The sequence below is a fragment of the Phascolarctos cinereus genome, unplaced genomic scaffold (genome assembly GCF_003287225.1).
Source record: "Phascolarctos cinereus isolate Bilbo 61053 unplaced genomic scaffold, phaCin_HiC Scaffold_4;HRSCAF=312, whole genome shotgun sequence".
Classification (NCBI taxonomy): Eukaryota; Metazoa; Chordata; class Mammalia; order Diprotodontia; family Phascolarctidae; genus Phascolarctos; species Phascolarctos cinereus.
This window is the reverse complement of record NW_027555847.1, coordinates 138,844,506-138,856,677: the sequence shown is the minus strand read 5'-3', so window position 1 is coordinate 138,856,677 and position 12,172 is coordinate 138,844,506. Positions and strand designations below refer to the sequence as shown.

Genomic DNA, 12,172 nt, shown 5'->3' with positions numbered 1-12,172 from the left:
GCCGTCTTCCTTTCTGTCTCCTCCCTGGGGCTTTGAATCACCAACTTCTAGTCCTGGGAAGTAGAGTTAGTTTGGAAACCACCAAGGAAACCTGGAAGCAAAATAAAACCGGGGTCTTTATAGCCAGAAATTCCCCATTCCCCATTACATACACACCTTGAAAAGAGACATCACTGGTAAGACCTCCTTCCCAGCAACCTTACCTTCACAATTCTCTGCAGACATGTTTAAGGAGTTGCGCTTGGACCTGTGCTTTCCCCCCACTTTCTCACTCGCTTCTCCCAGAGGGACTGGAATGCAGGTCAGCAAACACTCAGGAGATTTAAAAATGCTTTTTTTTTTTAATTGGTCCCAGATAGGCACTCTGGACATAATAGAGACAGTATGGTGTAGTCAGAGGAGCCCTGGATTAAGAATCAGACTGGGTTCCAGTCCCAATTCTGACAGTTTAGTGATATTGAGCAAGCTTTATTTTTTGGGCTTCGGTTTCTTCATTTGAAGAAGAATAAGGGTAATAATACTACCTACCTCACAATGTTATTGTGAGAAAGATGCTTTGCAAAATGGTGAAGCATTACATAAGTTAGTAGTAGTAATAATAATAATCCTGGGGCAGTTATTTAGCATAACTTGTCAGACCTACTTAATATAGGCTCTTCTCACCTTAACCTGTCCCTATGACTCTTCACAGACCCTACTTATTCCTCCATTTTTCACCTCAGCTCCACCTTAGTGCTTCATTCCAGAGGTCAGTTACCTGATTCAGGGCCCCTGTCTCTATGGTCCCTCCATTTCTACCTCCACCTCCACTAGCTCAACTTCACTCTTCTTCCAGCCTCTTGCTTTCACAAGTATGACTTAGGGGGGTTTTCATCCTGCCACCTCTATCAGATGTACATACATCTGGAATGGAATAAATTCCTTGGCCAGTTATAGAGTAAGAGTCAGCTTGGTGTGTGGTATCAAGAGCCTTGGACCTAGATTTGGAAGGCATGGCTTTGATTTCTAGCTCTGACACTTATTAATACATGACCTTGGATAAGTCACTTTACTTTTCTGATTGGAGTTGCCCAACTATCTCACCAAGCTGTTAGGAAGAGAGAACTTTGTAAACCACAAAGCACTTCATAAATATGAGGTCTAATTATTTGGCAAAGTCTTCTGACAGGGCAGCTGTGCACTGGACATAGCCTGAGCCCTCACGTGGTATCTTAAAAGTGTTGGCTTTAACTATGGGGGCCAGAAGCTTGTGAAACAGGGAAAAGGAGAAAGATAATAGTATTTAGAACTAAAAAGAACATTAAAATTCACCTAACTCAGTCACTTCTTTTACGGATGAGGAAGCTGTCCCTTTCTGTTCTTCGCTTTCTTTCTTTCAAATGAAGAAGTTGGATTAGGGTCCTTCCAGCTGAGAGCCACGTGACATTGGAGCAACTAACCGAGATGGGATTTGAGCCCTGATCAGATGGGTTTGATGTGCCTCAAATGCCACTCCACACTGTCACTAGGGCTTTCGGGAGGGTGAAGCTGGACCGCCAGTCTTTACTCCCACTAGCCCTCACCTTGATTTAAGTAGAGCAGGTATACAGTGCACATAGAAAGAACTGTGTCTCCACAGACCCTCTTTGGACAAATGAGGCCTGGAAATTCACAGTTGTTCTGCCCTGCATATGGGATCAGAAGTCTGGGCTCTAAGATGCGGAATTCCTAAAGGAGGCACTTGCCTCCCTCTGCTAGGCTTGGAGGGCCAAGGCCTGATGCTACAACCTGTTGGCTCAACCCTTGGGGCCAGGTTCCATGGCCCCATTTCCAGGCCCCTGCTGGGACCTGGGTGGGGATGTTGCCTTTTGGTGTAGCTGCCTGGGTACTCATGTCTATGGTGGGGGGGGAGGGGGAAATAGAACTGGCCTGACCAGTTTGAAGAGAAGGCCTTGCCCTTCACGACTTCCTGCCCTCTTGCCCCCCAGTGCCTGAGTCAGTGTGCTGGAACGGGTGCCAGACTGGTTGGGCAGCTGACCTAGTGAGAGCTGTGGCCCTCCTCTTGTTGGTTGCTGGAATGTGCGCTCAGGACTCTTAAGTTCCATGGGCTTAGGAGATGAAAGCACTCAACATTGCCAATGCCCAGCTGATTCAGAAGAGTCCTGGGTGGTAGGAGGCATTCATGTAGGCCAGAGGAATGAGGTCCATCAGTGGCCCAGAGACTCTCCACTGCTCCCTCTCATCCTCCCCCTGTCAATCAAAATGTTCCATAAGCGCACATTTCCAAGCTTTTGCTAAGCAGGTAGGGAGGTATTAGCTCTCTCCAACTGCTTCCTTCCCATCCCTTCATGCCCTGCCCAGCTCAGTCAAAAGAGATTTACCAAGCTGCGCTTTCTGCCTCCTTGGAACCTGGTACAGATAGCCTCAACGCTATTTCATTCCCTGCTTAAATGGGGCATGAGATTTCTCCTCTTGCTCTCCATCCTGGTCCAGTTTAAGATGCAGCTAGTTCTGGTATGGAGAGCACTCTTCAATGGACCGTTAATTAAGCACCTGCTAGCAGCTGGGGGGCATCAAGAAAGGCTTCTCATAGGGGGTGACATGGCATTCCCAGTGTGGAGGACAGCCTCTCAAAAGCATAGAAGATGGAATGTCACAAGTGAGGAACCCCAAGAAGGCCAGCTTGGCTAGAGCCTCTGCCCACAGTTTAAGAAGCACCCAAGAGGTCTTGAGTGGAAAAAGTTTCAGGAAGCCCTGGGCTAGACCATAGAGCACAGGAAAAAGAAATACATAGGATATGCAAAAACTCTTAATGCCGTTTTAAGCTATTTGAGCTTAAAATGGCACCAAAATTTTGGGGACACCTTGTATAATAAGCCTGGAAAGGTTGGGTTTGGGTCAGATTTTCAGAAGACCTTTACATGCCAAACAGAAGTTTGCATTTAATTCTAGAGGCAATAGGGAGCCACTGAGGATTAGACCTGTGTTTCAGGAATATCACTTTAGCAGCTGTGGGGAGGATTGGCTGGAGAAGGGAGAAGTTGGCTATCACCTAATACTTCCAAGTGTGAGCTCCCAGTTGGGGAAAAAAAAAAAAGTAAAGGTAAACCAGTATTCTGGGATAACCTGTCCAAAGTTCCTGAAGTCCTAACGTGTTCTCTGCTGCCAGCTCAAAAGGCTGGTCAGTGTCCAGCAATTGGAATGAGTTAGGGAGGGTAGGAACCAACCCTGTCCAGGGACTTCTCCAGGAAAATTGGGAACAGGAGACCAGAACCCTCTTCCTCAGGTCTTCCAGGGTCCCTGGCTAGAGCTGTGCTCCCAGATCAATTGTTTTTTCTTAAGCAGGAAAACAGAGCTAGCTACAGCTCCTTCCAGCTCACTAGCTATGGGGGAAGTATAGTGAGTATATATGTCCTACATGTAAGTGTGATACTGTGTATTTGATTTGGGATTGTTGGATAGAGTCCTAGCCTAATATGGGCCATAGTCATGAAATCACCACCAGGGTCATCACTTTGAGATTTTTTCACTTGAGACTATAAAGCTCTAAGACTACTGAAGAAGGAGGGAGTGCACCCCAGAATGGGTACTATCCATGCCCTCTAAATTTGCTGCCTCTAGGCAAAGTCCTAGTGACCTTAGCCTGCTTACTGCTCTGATCACCATACTACCAGTAATCTGTGTCCCAACTCCCACCTTGGCTACTGCTGGCCAAGACCAGGCCCAAACTTCCCTGTGGCGAAGGTACATGAATCTCAAGTTGTTTGGGTTGTGGGTGGGAGGTGGCGTGTACAAGAAGAGGCTACAGGACTTCACCTTGTTATGAGAGGAATCAGTAGCACCAGCAGTTTCTGGATGTGGGTGACCAAGAGCTTGGGTCTCAAGTCTATGTATGTCTTTGTAACTGCATTTATGTTTAACTGAATATATGTAAGATTTTCTTCCTGTGACCATGTAACTGCCTCTGTGTATATGTCACATGTGGTCATAAATGTGTGTGTGACTGTGTGATTCTATAGATGTGGTCATGACTGTATTTGTGCATATGTGCCCATATATGTATAACTGAGCAGGTACATGAATGAATGCATATGACTATATGAGACTATGTGTTGTAACTTTGATGTTACTGCATTATGTGATTGGCTACACATTCGTAATGTACATTCACTGTGTGTGACTGTGTGTGCCATGTATCTTTGATCTTTGATCAGTCACTATTCACAGAAAGACTCCCCTTAACAGCAGCACCCCCAGCTCCATAGCTGCTATTTAACTCCTTCCTAGCTTCCATGGTCAGTAATTTAGGACAGGAAATGAAGAGGAGCCAGCTTCAGCACAAACACTGACAGGGTAGATTGTAATTATGGGGCCGGGTTACTCACAGTGAACGTGCCAGATGAACTGAGGGAGGCTTCCAGAGAGATTGAGGCCAGGCCACACCCAGATCCTTGGCCCACTCTCCAGCTTTGCTTCACCCCACCCTCCCACGGGCTGGCTGAGCCTGGTTTGCCAGGGAGCGTGGGTGTTCCTGGTGGGGGGGACGAGTTGAGCCAGAGGCTGCAGCCAGCTGGGGAATAGGACAGGGAAGACTGGTCAGCAGCAGCAGCCTGCAGGCAAGAGACAGATGGAGCTTCCTGTGGCATGGGGCAAAGGAAAGGAAGGAAGGAAAAGAAAGGAGCTCCCCTAGCCATCAGCCAGGTGCCCAGATGCCCAGGCTTAGTGTTTTGTAACCTCCAGCCACTGGCTGGTTTATTCTGTAGCTGGTAGCAAAAATATCAGCAGCTCATGTTTCTATAGCACCTTAAGGTTTTCCAAGTACTTTCTTCACAACAATACCATGAGATGGCTCTTACTGGTATTACTCTCCCTGTTTTTTAACGAGGCTCAGAGGTGAAGTGGCTTGTCCACAGTCACACAGCTGGTAAGGAGAGGTCAGTGCGGGAGCCCAGGTCAGTGGTAGTGTCCAGCGCTCCTGCACCTCTCTGCTTTTCCTAGGAATTTCCCCATTGAGATATTTACAAAGTACTCAGCACAGTGCCTGACACATAGTAGGTGCTATACAAATGCTAGTTATCGTCATCATTGTGATTTCTTGTGCATCCTTGAGGTTGAGGTAATGATCTCTTGGGTTCAGATTGTATATGTGAAAACAAGAGTATGAATGTGGTATATAAACACATATCCTATGTGCATGTGTATATTTCATATTCAGTTTGAAAAACGTTTGTCAGGCACCTAATATATGTAAGATAGTAAACGGGAGGCAAAGATACATACAAGGGGTCCCGAGAGCACTTACTGTCAAGAATCTTAGTCTGGTGCTGGTGGGGTGAGAAGTAAGGCAGGTACAGTACAGGTAACAGTAACACCGAGCAGAAAGCAGTGAGGATTCAGGGTGTTGTAATCATGATAGAGCAGTTAAGGTTTACATACTGCTGCTGATACATCCCATTTGATCTTCACAAAAAGCCCTTGTAAGGTAAGCAGTAAAAATATTTTATACTTTGTGAAGAGTCTGTGATCTCATTGGTGTGGATTCTCCCAAAGCCTTGACTTGGATTTTCAACACCAGGGGCAAGCAGTACAACCATGTCCTCAAATCAACTTTGTCATTCACCATGTGAAAATAATACAGAAAGTAATTGCAAGTAAATATAACCTTACAAGTTACATGCTTACTTTTCCTTTACACATGTACGATACTAAATTTATTATGTGGCATGTGGAATAAGAAAGAAAAAGGTAACTTGTATGCCAACAAAATCATCATAACTATTGATACCAAATTATACTTCAGTATAGCTAAACAGACACTGGTGTGTTATTTAAGAAACAAAGGAATAAAAGAGATTTCTAACATTTCTTTTCCCAGGTCTCTATCTCCAAGTTGTATTCAAGCATTCTAGTTTTGCTGTTCATTTATTGTTTTTATTTCTTCAGTTTATCCCCCAGATTACACACACACACACACACACACACACACACACACACACACACACACACACACACGTATAAAACGTTGTTGTTCAGTCATTCAGTTATATCCAGTTCTTTGTGACCCCATGGCCATACTTGTCCATGGGGTTTTCTTGGCAAAGATGTGGAGTGATTTGCCATTTCCTTCTCCAGTGGAGTAAGGCAAAAAGATTTGTGACTTGCCCAGGGTCACAAAGCTAGTAAATGTGTGAGGCCAACTTGAACTTGAGTCTCCCTGACTCCAAGCTCAGTACTCTGTCCATTGAGCCATTTAGCTGCTTGTATAAAACATTACAAGCAATTAAAAAAATTATGAAAACGCAAAGAAAAAAATGCTAACTAGTTCCACTACAAATTATATATATGTTATCCAGTCTCAGCCGTTTACCACTGCTACATGTCATTCCTTTTATACTTGCCTGATCAACTCTGTATTTCCCTGCACACAGTGACTGTTACAAACCTCTTCTCTTCTCTCAGACCACTTAACACTACCACCATCACTACCACTACCACCCTCTTAGCCTCATACTTCACTGAAAAAAAAAGAGTTCATCTGTCAAGAGCTTCCTCTCCTCTCTGATTCCATACTTAAAAATCACCTCAGCATCATCCCCCATCCCTTCTTTGTTCAAGTCTCGGAGGATAAGGTGACCCTTCTTGCCAATATTAACCCTTTCTTCTTATGCCATTGATCCTGTACCCTGCTGTCTCCAGGAAACCACCCTTCAAACAAACAAACAAACAAATAGTTAGAATTTTTTTTAAGATTGGAGGGAAAAAAAAGAAGAAACTATCCTTTTGCTCATCCCTTTCCCTTTCTAATTTTCAGCTCTTTATCCACTGGTTCCATTTCTGCTGCACAAAAACATGCCCAAGTCTCCTTCATCATTAAAAAGAACCTTCATTTGACTCTACCATCCACTCAAGCAATAATCCTGTATCTTTCTTCCCTTTCACAGCCATAGTTCCTTTTTTTGTGTTTTATTTTTATTTATTTTATTAAACATTTTTAAATTACATTTTTCTTTTTTTAATCTCTCTTTTTTTTTTCAACATTGAGTTTTATAAGATTTTGAGTTCCAAATTTTTTCCTCTCTCTCCCCTCCCTCCTTCCCAAGATAGCATGCAATCTGATATAGGCTATACATGTACATATACATATTAAACCTATTTCCACATTATTCATGTTCACAGCCGTAATTCTAGGGGGGAAACAAGCTATCTATACTCCTTGCCTCCACTTTCTCACTTCCCACTCATTTCTCAGTCCTTTGAAATCTGACTTCCTCCTTCATTCCCCTGTTCCATTGCAACAGCTTTCTCCAAGATCACCAGTAATCACTTTATTGCTAGATCCAGTGGTCTTCTCTCAGTCCTCACACTTATTGATCTCTCTGCAGTATTTGACACCACCGACCACCCCCTTCTTCTGAATACTTTCTCTTCTCTGCATTTTTGTGACACTTCTCTGTTACAGTTTTCTTTCTGCCCATCAGGCTATTTTCTCTTGGTTTCCTTTGCAGGAACATTATCCCATGTACCCTGTGGATGGGTATACCCTAGGGCTCTAGCTTGGGGTCTCTCTTTTTTTCTCTATACTTTCTCTTTTGGCAATTTGATTATCCCCATAGGTTCAATTATATAGATGACTCTCACATCTGCAATCCACCCTTCATCTCTCTCCGGAGCTCTAGTCCCATACCTCCAAGGTGTCTCAAACTCAACAGGTCCAAGAGAACTCATTTTTTGTCCCCTTGAACCTATCAATCCTAACTTCCATATTTCTGTAGAAGATAGCATCATTTCCCTCTCACCCAGGTTCACAACCCAGGAGTGACTCTTTGACTCTTCAGTCTCCCTCATCTCTTTAGCCAATCATTTACCAAGTCTTAGAGATTCTACCTCCTCAACATTTCTTGTATCCATCCCATTCTCTCTAGTTATATCAAAAGTGCCCCAAGTCCTGGCCTCTATCACCTCTCAGTTGGACTGTTGAGGCAGCCTCCTACCTGGTGTCCCTGAATCTAGTCTCTCCCCTTCCCAGTCCATTCTCTAGACAGCTAACAAATTGGTATTTGTAAAGTACAAGTCTAACCATACACTTCCCCGCTCAAAGAACCTCAGTGATTTCCCATTGCCCTTCCCAGCCTGGCTCCAGCCTATCTCTTCTAAGCTCATTACACATTACTCCTCCTCACACACTCTGGATTCCAGCCAAACTGAGCCATTCACTGCTGCCTATAGGACATCCTGTCTGCCACCTCTGTGCTGCTGCTTTACTCACATGCTCTTTCTTCTCATCTTGACCTCTGAGAGCCTCCAGCCCCCTTCAAGCCTCAGCTGAAAGTACCACCACCCTCAAGAGACCTTTTCGAATCCCCTCATTCCCCAACCCCCACAGCCACTAACTCAGTTTCATATATCTCCTGCATGCACTTCTCTGAAAACATGCTGTATCTTCCTGGTAGGATGTGAGACTTGTATACCCAGCACCTAGTAAAGTGTCTGGCACATTGGTGCCTAATAAATGCTTGTTGATCTTGACTGAAAATGCATCCTGCCTTTCTCCCAAGTGAACTCTTGGAGCTGTACTTGTGATACAGCTAGCTATGAATTGGTCAGAATGGGATTTGGTATGTAATTTGTTTTTGGATGGAGAGCATGGCTTGTATTAGATTCATTTTTCTTGAGCAAGAGATCTTAAGTATGTTTTTTATTAATTTCAGGTTAACTGAAAGATCTCTCACACGGTGCTGCTGTTATGGGTGAGGTTAAAAATAGCCTCACTGTGGATTTTAGGTCTGGATTAGATTCCATAAGGCCAAATCTAGGTATCATTTTAAGTAGGTCTGATGTTGCTGCTGCCGACTCTCTCTGTACTGAGAGGGTTGATAGAGCTTTATATTTAAAACTTTCTGTTTCTGTGGCGTTTAAGTCACTGCTACACTCTTTTTTTTTGGTCCAGTTATACTGCTTTGGGCTATAAATTTGTGAAATTTATTGAAAAAATGAATTTTTGCTTCCAAAAAGAAACTTGAAATTAGAATCTTTATTTAATTTATTATGCCTCCAATCTAGTTGAAACCAAATTGTATTTTCATGTTGGTCTTTTACAGCTACTCAGCTGAAAGATTACATCTTTAATCTTGTGACTCCCAGAAATTGGGTCATTTGACTTTCTGTTTCTGATTATCAGAGAATTCTAAACAGCCCTCTGCAAATAATAACCATAACAATAATAGTGATAGCTAGCATTTGTCTATCACCTACTTTACTAAGCCTTTTACAAATACTACCCCATTTGAGCCTCACGACAACACTGCAAGGTAGGTGCTATTATTATTCCCATTTTACAGTTGAGGAAACTGAGGCCAACAGAGGTTAATTGACTTGCCTAAGGCCACACTGTCAGTGGTTGAGGCCAGAATTAAACTCGGGTCTTCCTGATTCCAGGCCCAGTTCTCTATCCTAGCTATTCTTTTAGCCTTTTTGAGTATAATGGATTTTCTCATATATTTTGTAAAAACAATTTTAGTTCATGCAACAGCCTATTCCCTTGATACATTTTTACCCTGCAGACCTTTGAATGGTTTTGGTTTTGCTTTTTCCCAGTTTGGCTAAAAATATCATTCCACAGAGATGATTGGTCTTGTCATTAATTTGCACAAGAATATTTGGCACAGTAAATACTGAATTCTGTATTGAAGAATCTGATATTATACCATTCAGGGCTTCCTGGGCTTCTTTACTGTGACTGTGTAAGGCATGAAAGAGCATTAGCAATCATCAGAATTGTATAGTTGTGGTCTTTCAAGGCTGTTTTCAAGGCAGTGTGGTCTACCTACTAGCTCAGCCAGGCCAAGTCAAAAAAAATGTACGGACCTTTTGAACTAGCTCCCCACCCCGAAGAATATCAGGATAGACTTGTATACTCTCTAAATGCATAGGTTATGGAACAGGGGACAACATTGCCTTGTTATTATCTTTTAATATACTGTCTGGATGACATAAATGCCAGACATAATTGAAGTATTATCATAACCCTTATTTCGGAATTTTTTTTATATCAATTCAAACAAGTTTTATTTTACTCATTATTTTGTTTGTTGTACCCATGCCTAATAATAGCACCTATCTCCCAGGGTTGTTGTGAGGGTCCACTGAGATAATATTTTTAAAGCATTTAGCACAGTGCTTTGCACGTAGTAGGTGAATAATAAATATTTATTTCCTTCCTTCCTTTGTATCTCCTCATCTGTTTCTATGAAGTCAGTAGAACTTTCCTTAATCATCATGCTTCCAGCATCAGTGTGGACAAATCTAATAATTTGGCTCATTTGTTGATGGTGCAAAATGTTTGGAGTACAATTAAGTAATCAAGAAAAATACTTGAATGTCTTAATTCTATGAATTATTATAATATTTCTCCACAATAAATGGAGAAATTTACTTTGTGTTTTTGGTAACAAGGAAGTACTTTTACAGTTCCTTTTCAGTGGGTTAGCACTTTTTTTCCTTTAAAAATTTGTTCTTGATATGTTGTTTGTATGTCCTCTTCATTTTCCAAATATATTCCTCCCCTCCACACCCCTTCCCAGTGAGCCATCTTTTTTAACCAAAAAGAAAGAAAAAGAAAAAAAGTTTATCAGTAAAAACTAACCATTAAGCTTCCTGGCTATCTCCTCACAGTGCTGCCTACATTGGCTGTCACCCTCATCTCCCCTGGCACCATAACCTTACGCTCTGCTCCAGGACAGTTGAGCTCTTGCCTGATCTTGCCTAGAACCAGGCTTCCACAGCAGTTCTTGGACTTCTTCACATCTTGCCGCCTCTTCCAACTTTCCTTCATTTTGCCTTCTTCACTTAGACTATGAGCTTCTTGAGGGCAGGGACTGTATTCCTGACTTGTATTTGTATCTTCAGCGCTTCACACAGTGCCTGACATATAGTGAGCACTTTATAAATGCTCCATCTATCCATCAACCAGGTCTAACAACAGACTGTTCCAAACATAGTTCTCCACCTTCAGCCTATGTTTGCTCTCTCTCTCTCTCTCTCTCTCTCTCTCTCTCTCTCTCTCTCTCTCTCTCTCTCTCTTCTTTCTCTCTCTCCCTCTCTCTCTCTCTGTATATATATGCATATATACACACATATATACATATAAATGCATATAGATACATATATAATATCATCATAGTGATTAAGCAAACTAATAGCATTTTTAGTTTCAGAGCTACTTATGGTTCTTTAGTTTCTTAAAAAGAGAAGGATTTGGTTTTTTGTTTTGTTTTGTTTTTTACAAAAGACAATAACACCTAAACAACTCTCAAAATGTTGCCATTTTTCTTATACTGAAAACTTCTTTTCTAAACATTTCCATTTCAGAAATTTATTTCAATTATCTATTTTATGGTCAAACTTTTTTTTTTTAAGCTATACTAGAAAAAAAAAAAACAAAGGAATGGGACCTTTACTTAGCCATGACTGACAACAGGCAGAGACCAGTCAGGGCTGCTCGATTATTACTTTGTTTCTGTTTTATTTGCAAAGGAGAATGATCCATCCCCTGAAAAGGAGTGAGTAGAAATGACCAACAGAGAGAGAGTAACAGAGCACCTGGCTTCCCTGGGTGAATTCACATCATTGGCCAGTCCCCAAATTACTCACCAGTATGATGGCTGAGCCACTGTCAGTGATATCATCAGGAAGGTCATGGAGATGGGGGAGCTGCCCTAAGACGGGCAATGGCCCCAAATGCACCAGTACTTAGAAAAGAGAAGAGCACCGAACTTAACGTCAATCCCTGGGACAGTTTTAGAATGGATAATTAAAGAGATGGTTGGCAGATGTCCACAACGGAAATCAGTGGCATGAAGAGTAGGTTACACTGTACAAACCTCATTTCCTTTTCGGGATAGGGTTGCTTAAAATAATATGGATGAGGGGAATGCTCTAGATAACAGTTTACATAGATTTCAGCAAAGCTTTTCACACTCTTCTTCTGCAGCAGGTAAAGAGACATGGGTTAGATAGTAATACAATCAGATGGTTTCCAGAACTGGTCAGATAGTCAGGCTTAAAAGAGGAATTAGTGGTTCAGGGTCACCTTGGCAGGCTGTCTCCAGTGGAGTACCACAAAGTGGCCCTTTGCTATTTAGCATTTTTATCAGTGATTTGGGTAAAGGTTTACATAATATATTCATCAGATTCT

At 42.3% G+C, this 12,172-nt stretch overlaps 1 protein-coding gene across 3 annotated transcripts in view; it reads left to right on the top strand.

The window, feature by feature from the left end:
* CORO7 (coronin 7) overlaps positions 1 to 12,172 on the top strand; it is a 105,131-nt gene that overhangs the window by 73,938 nt on the left and 19,021 nt on the right. The gene's annotated exons all lie outside the window — the stretch shown is intronic.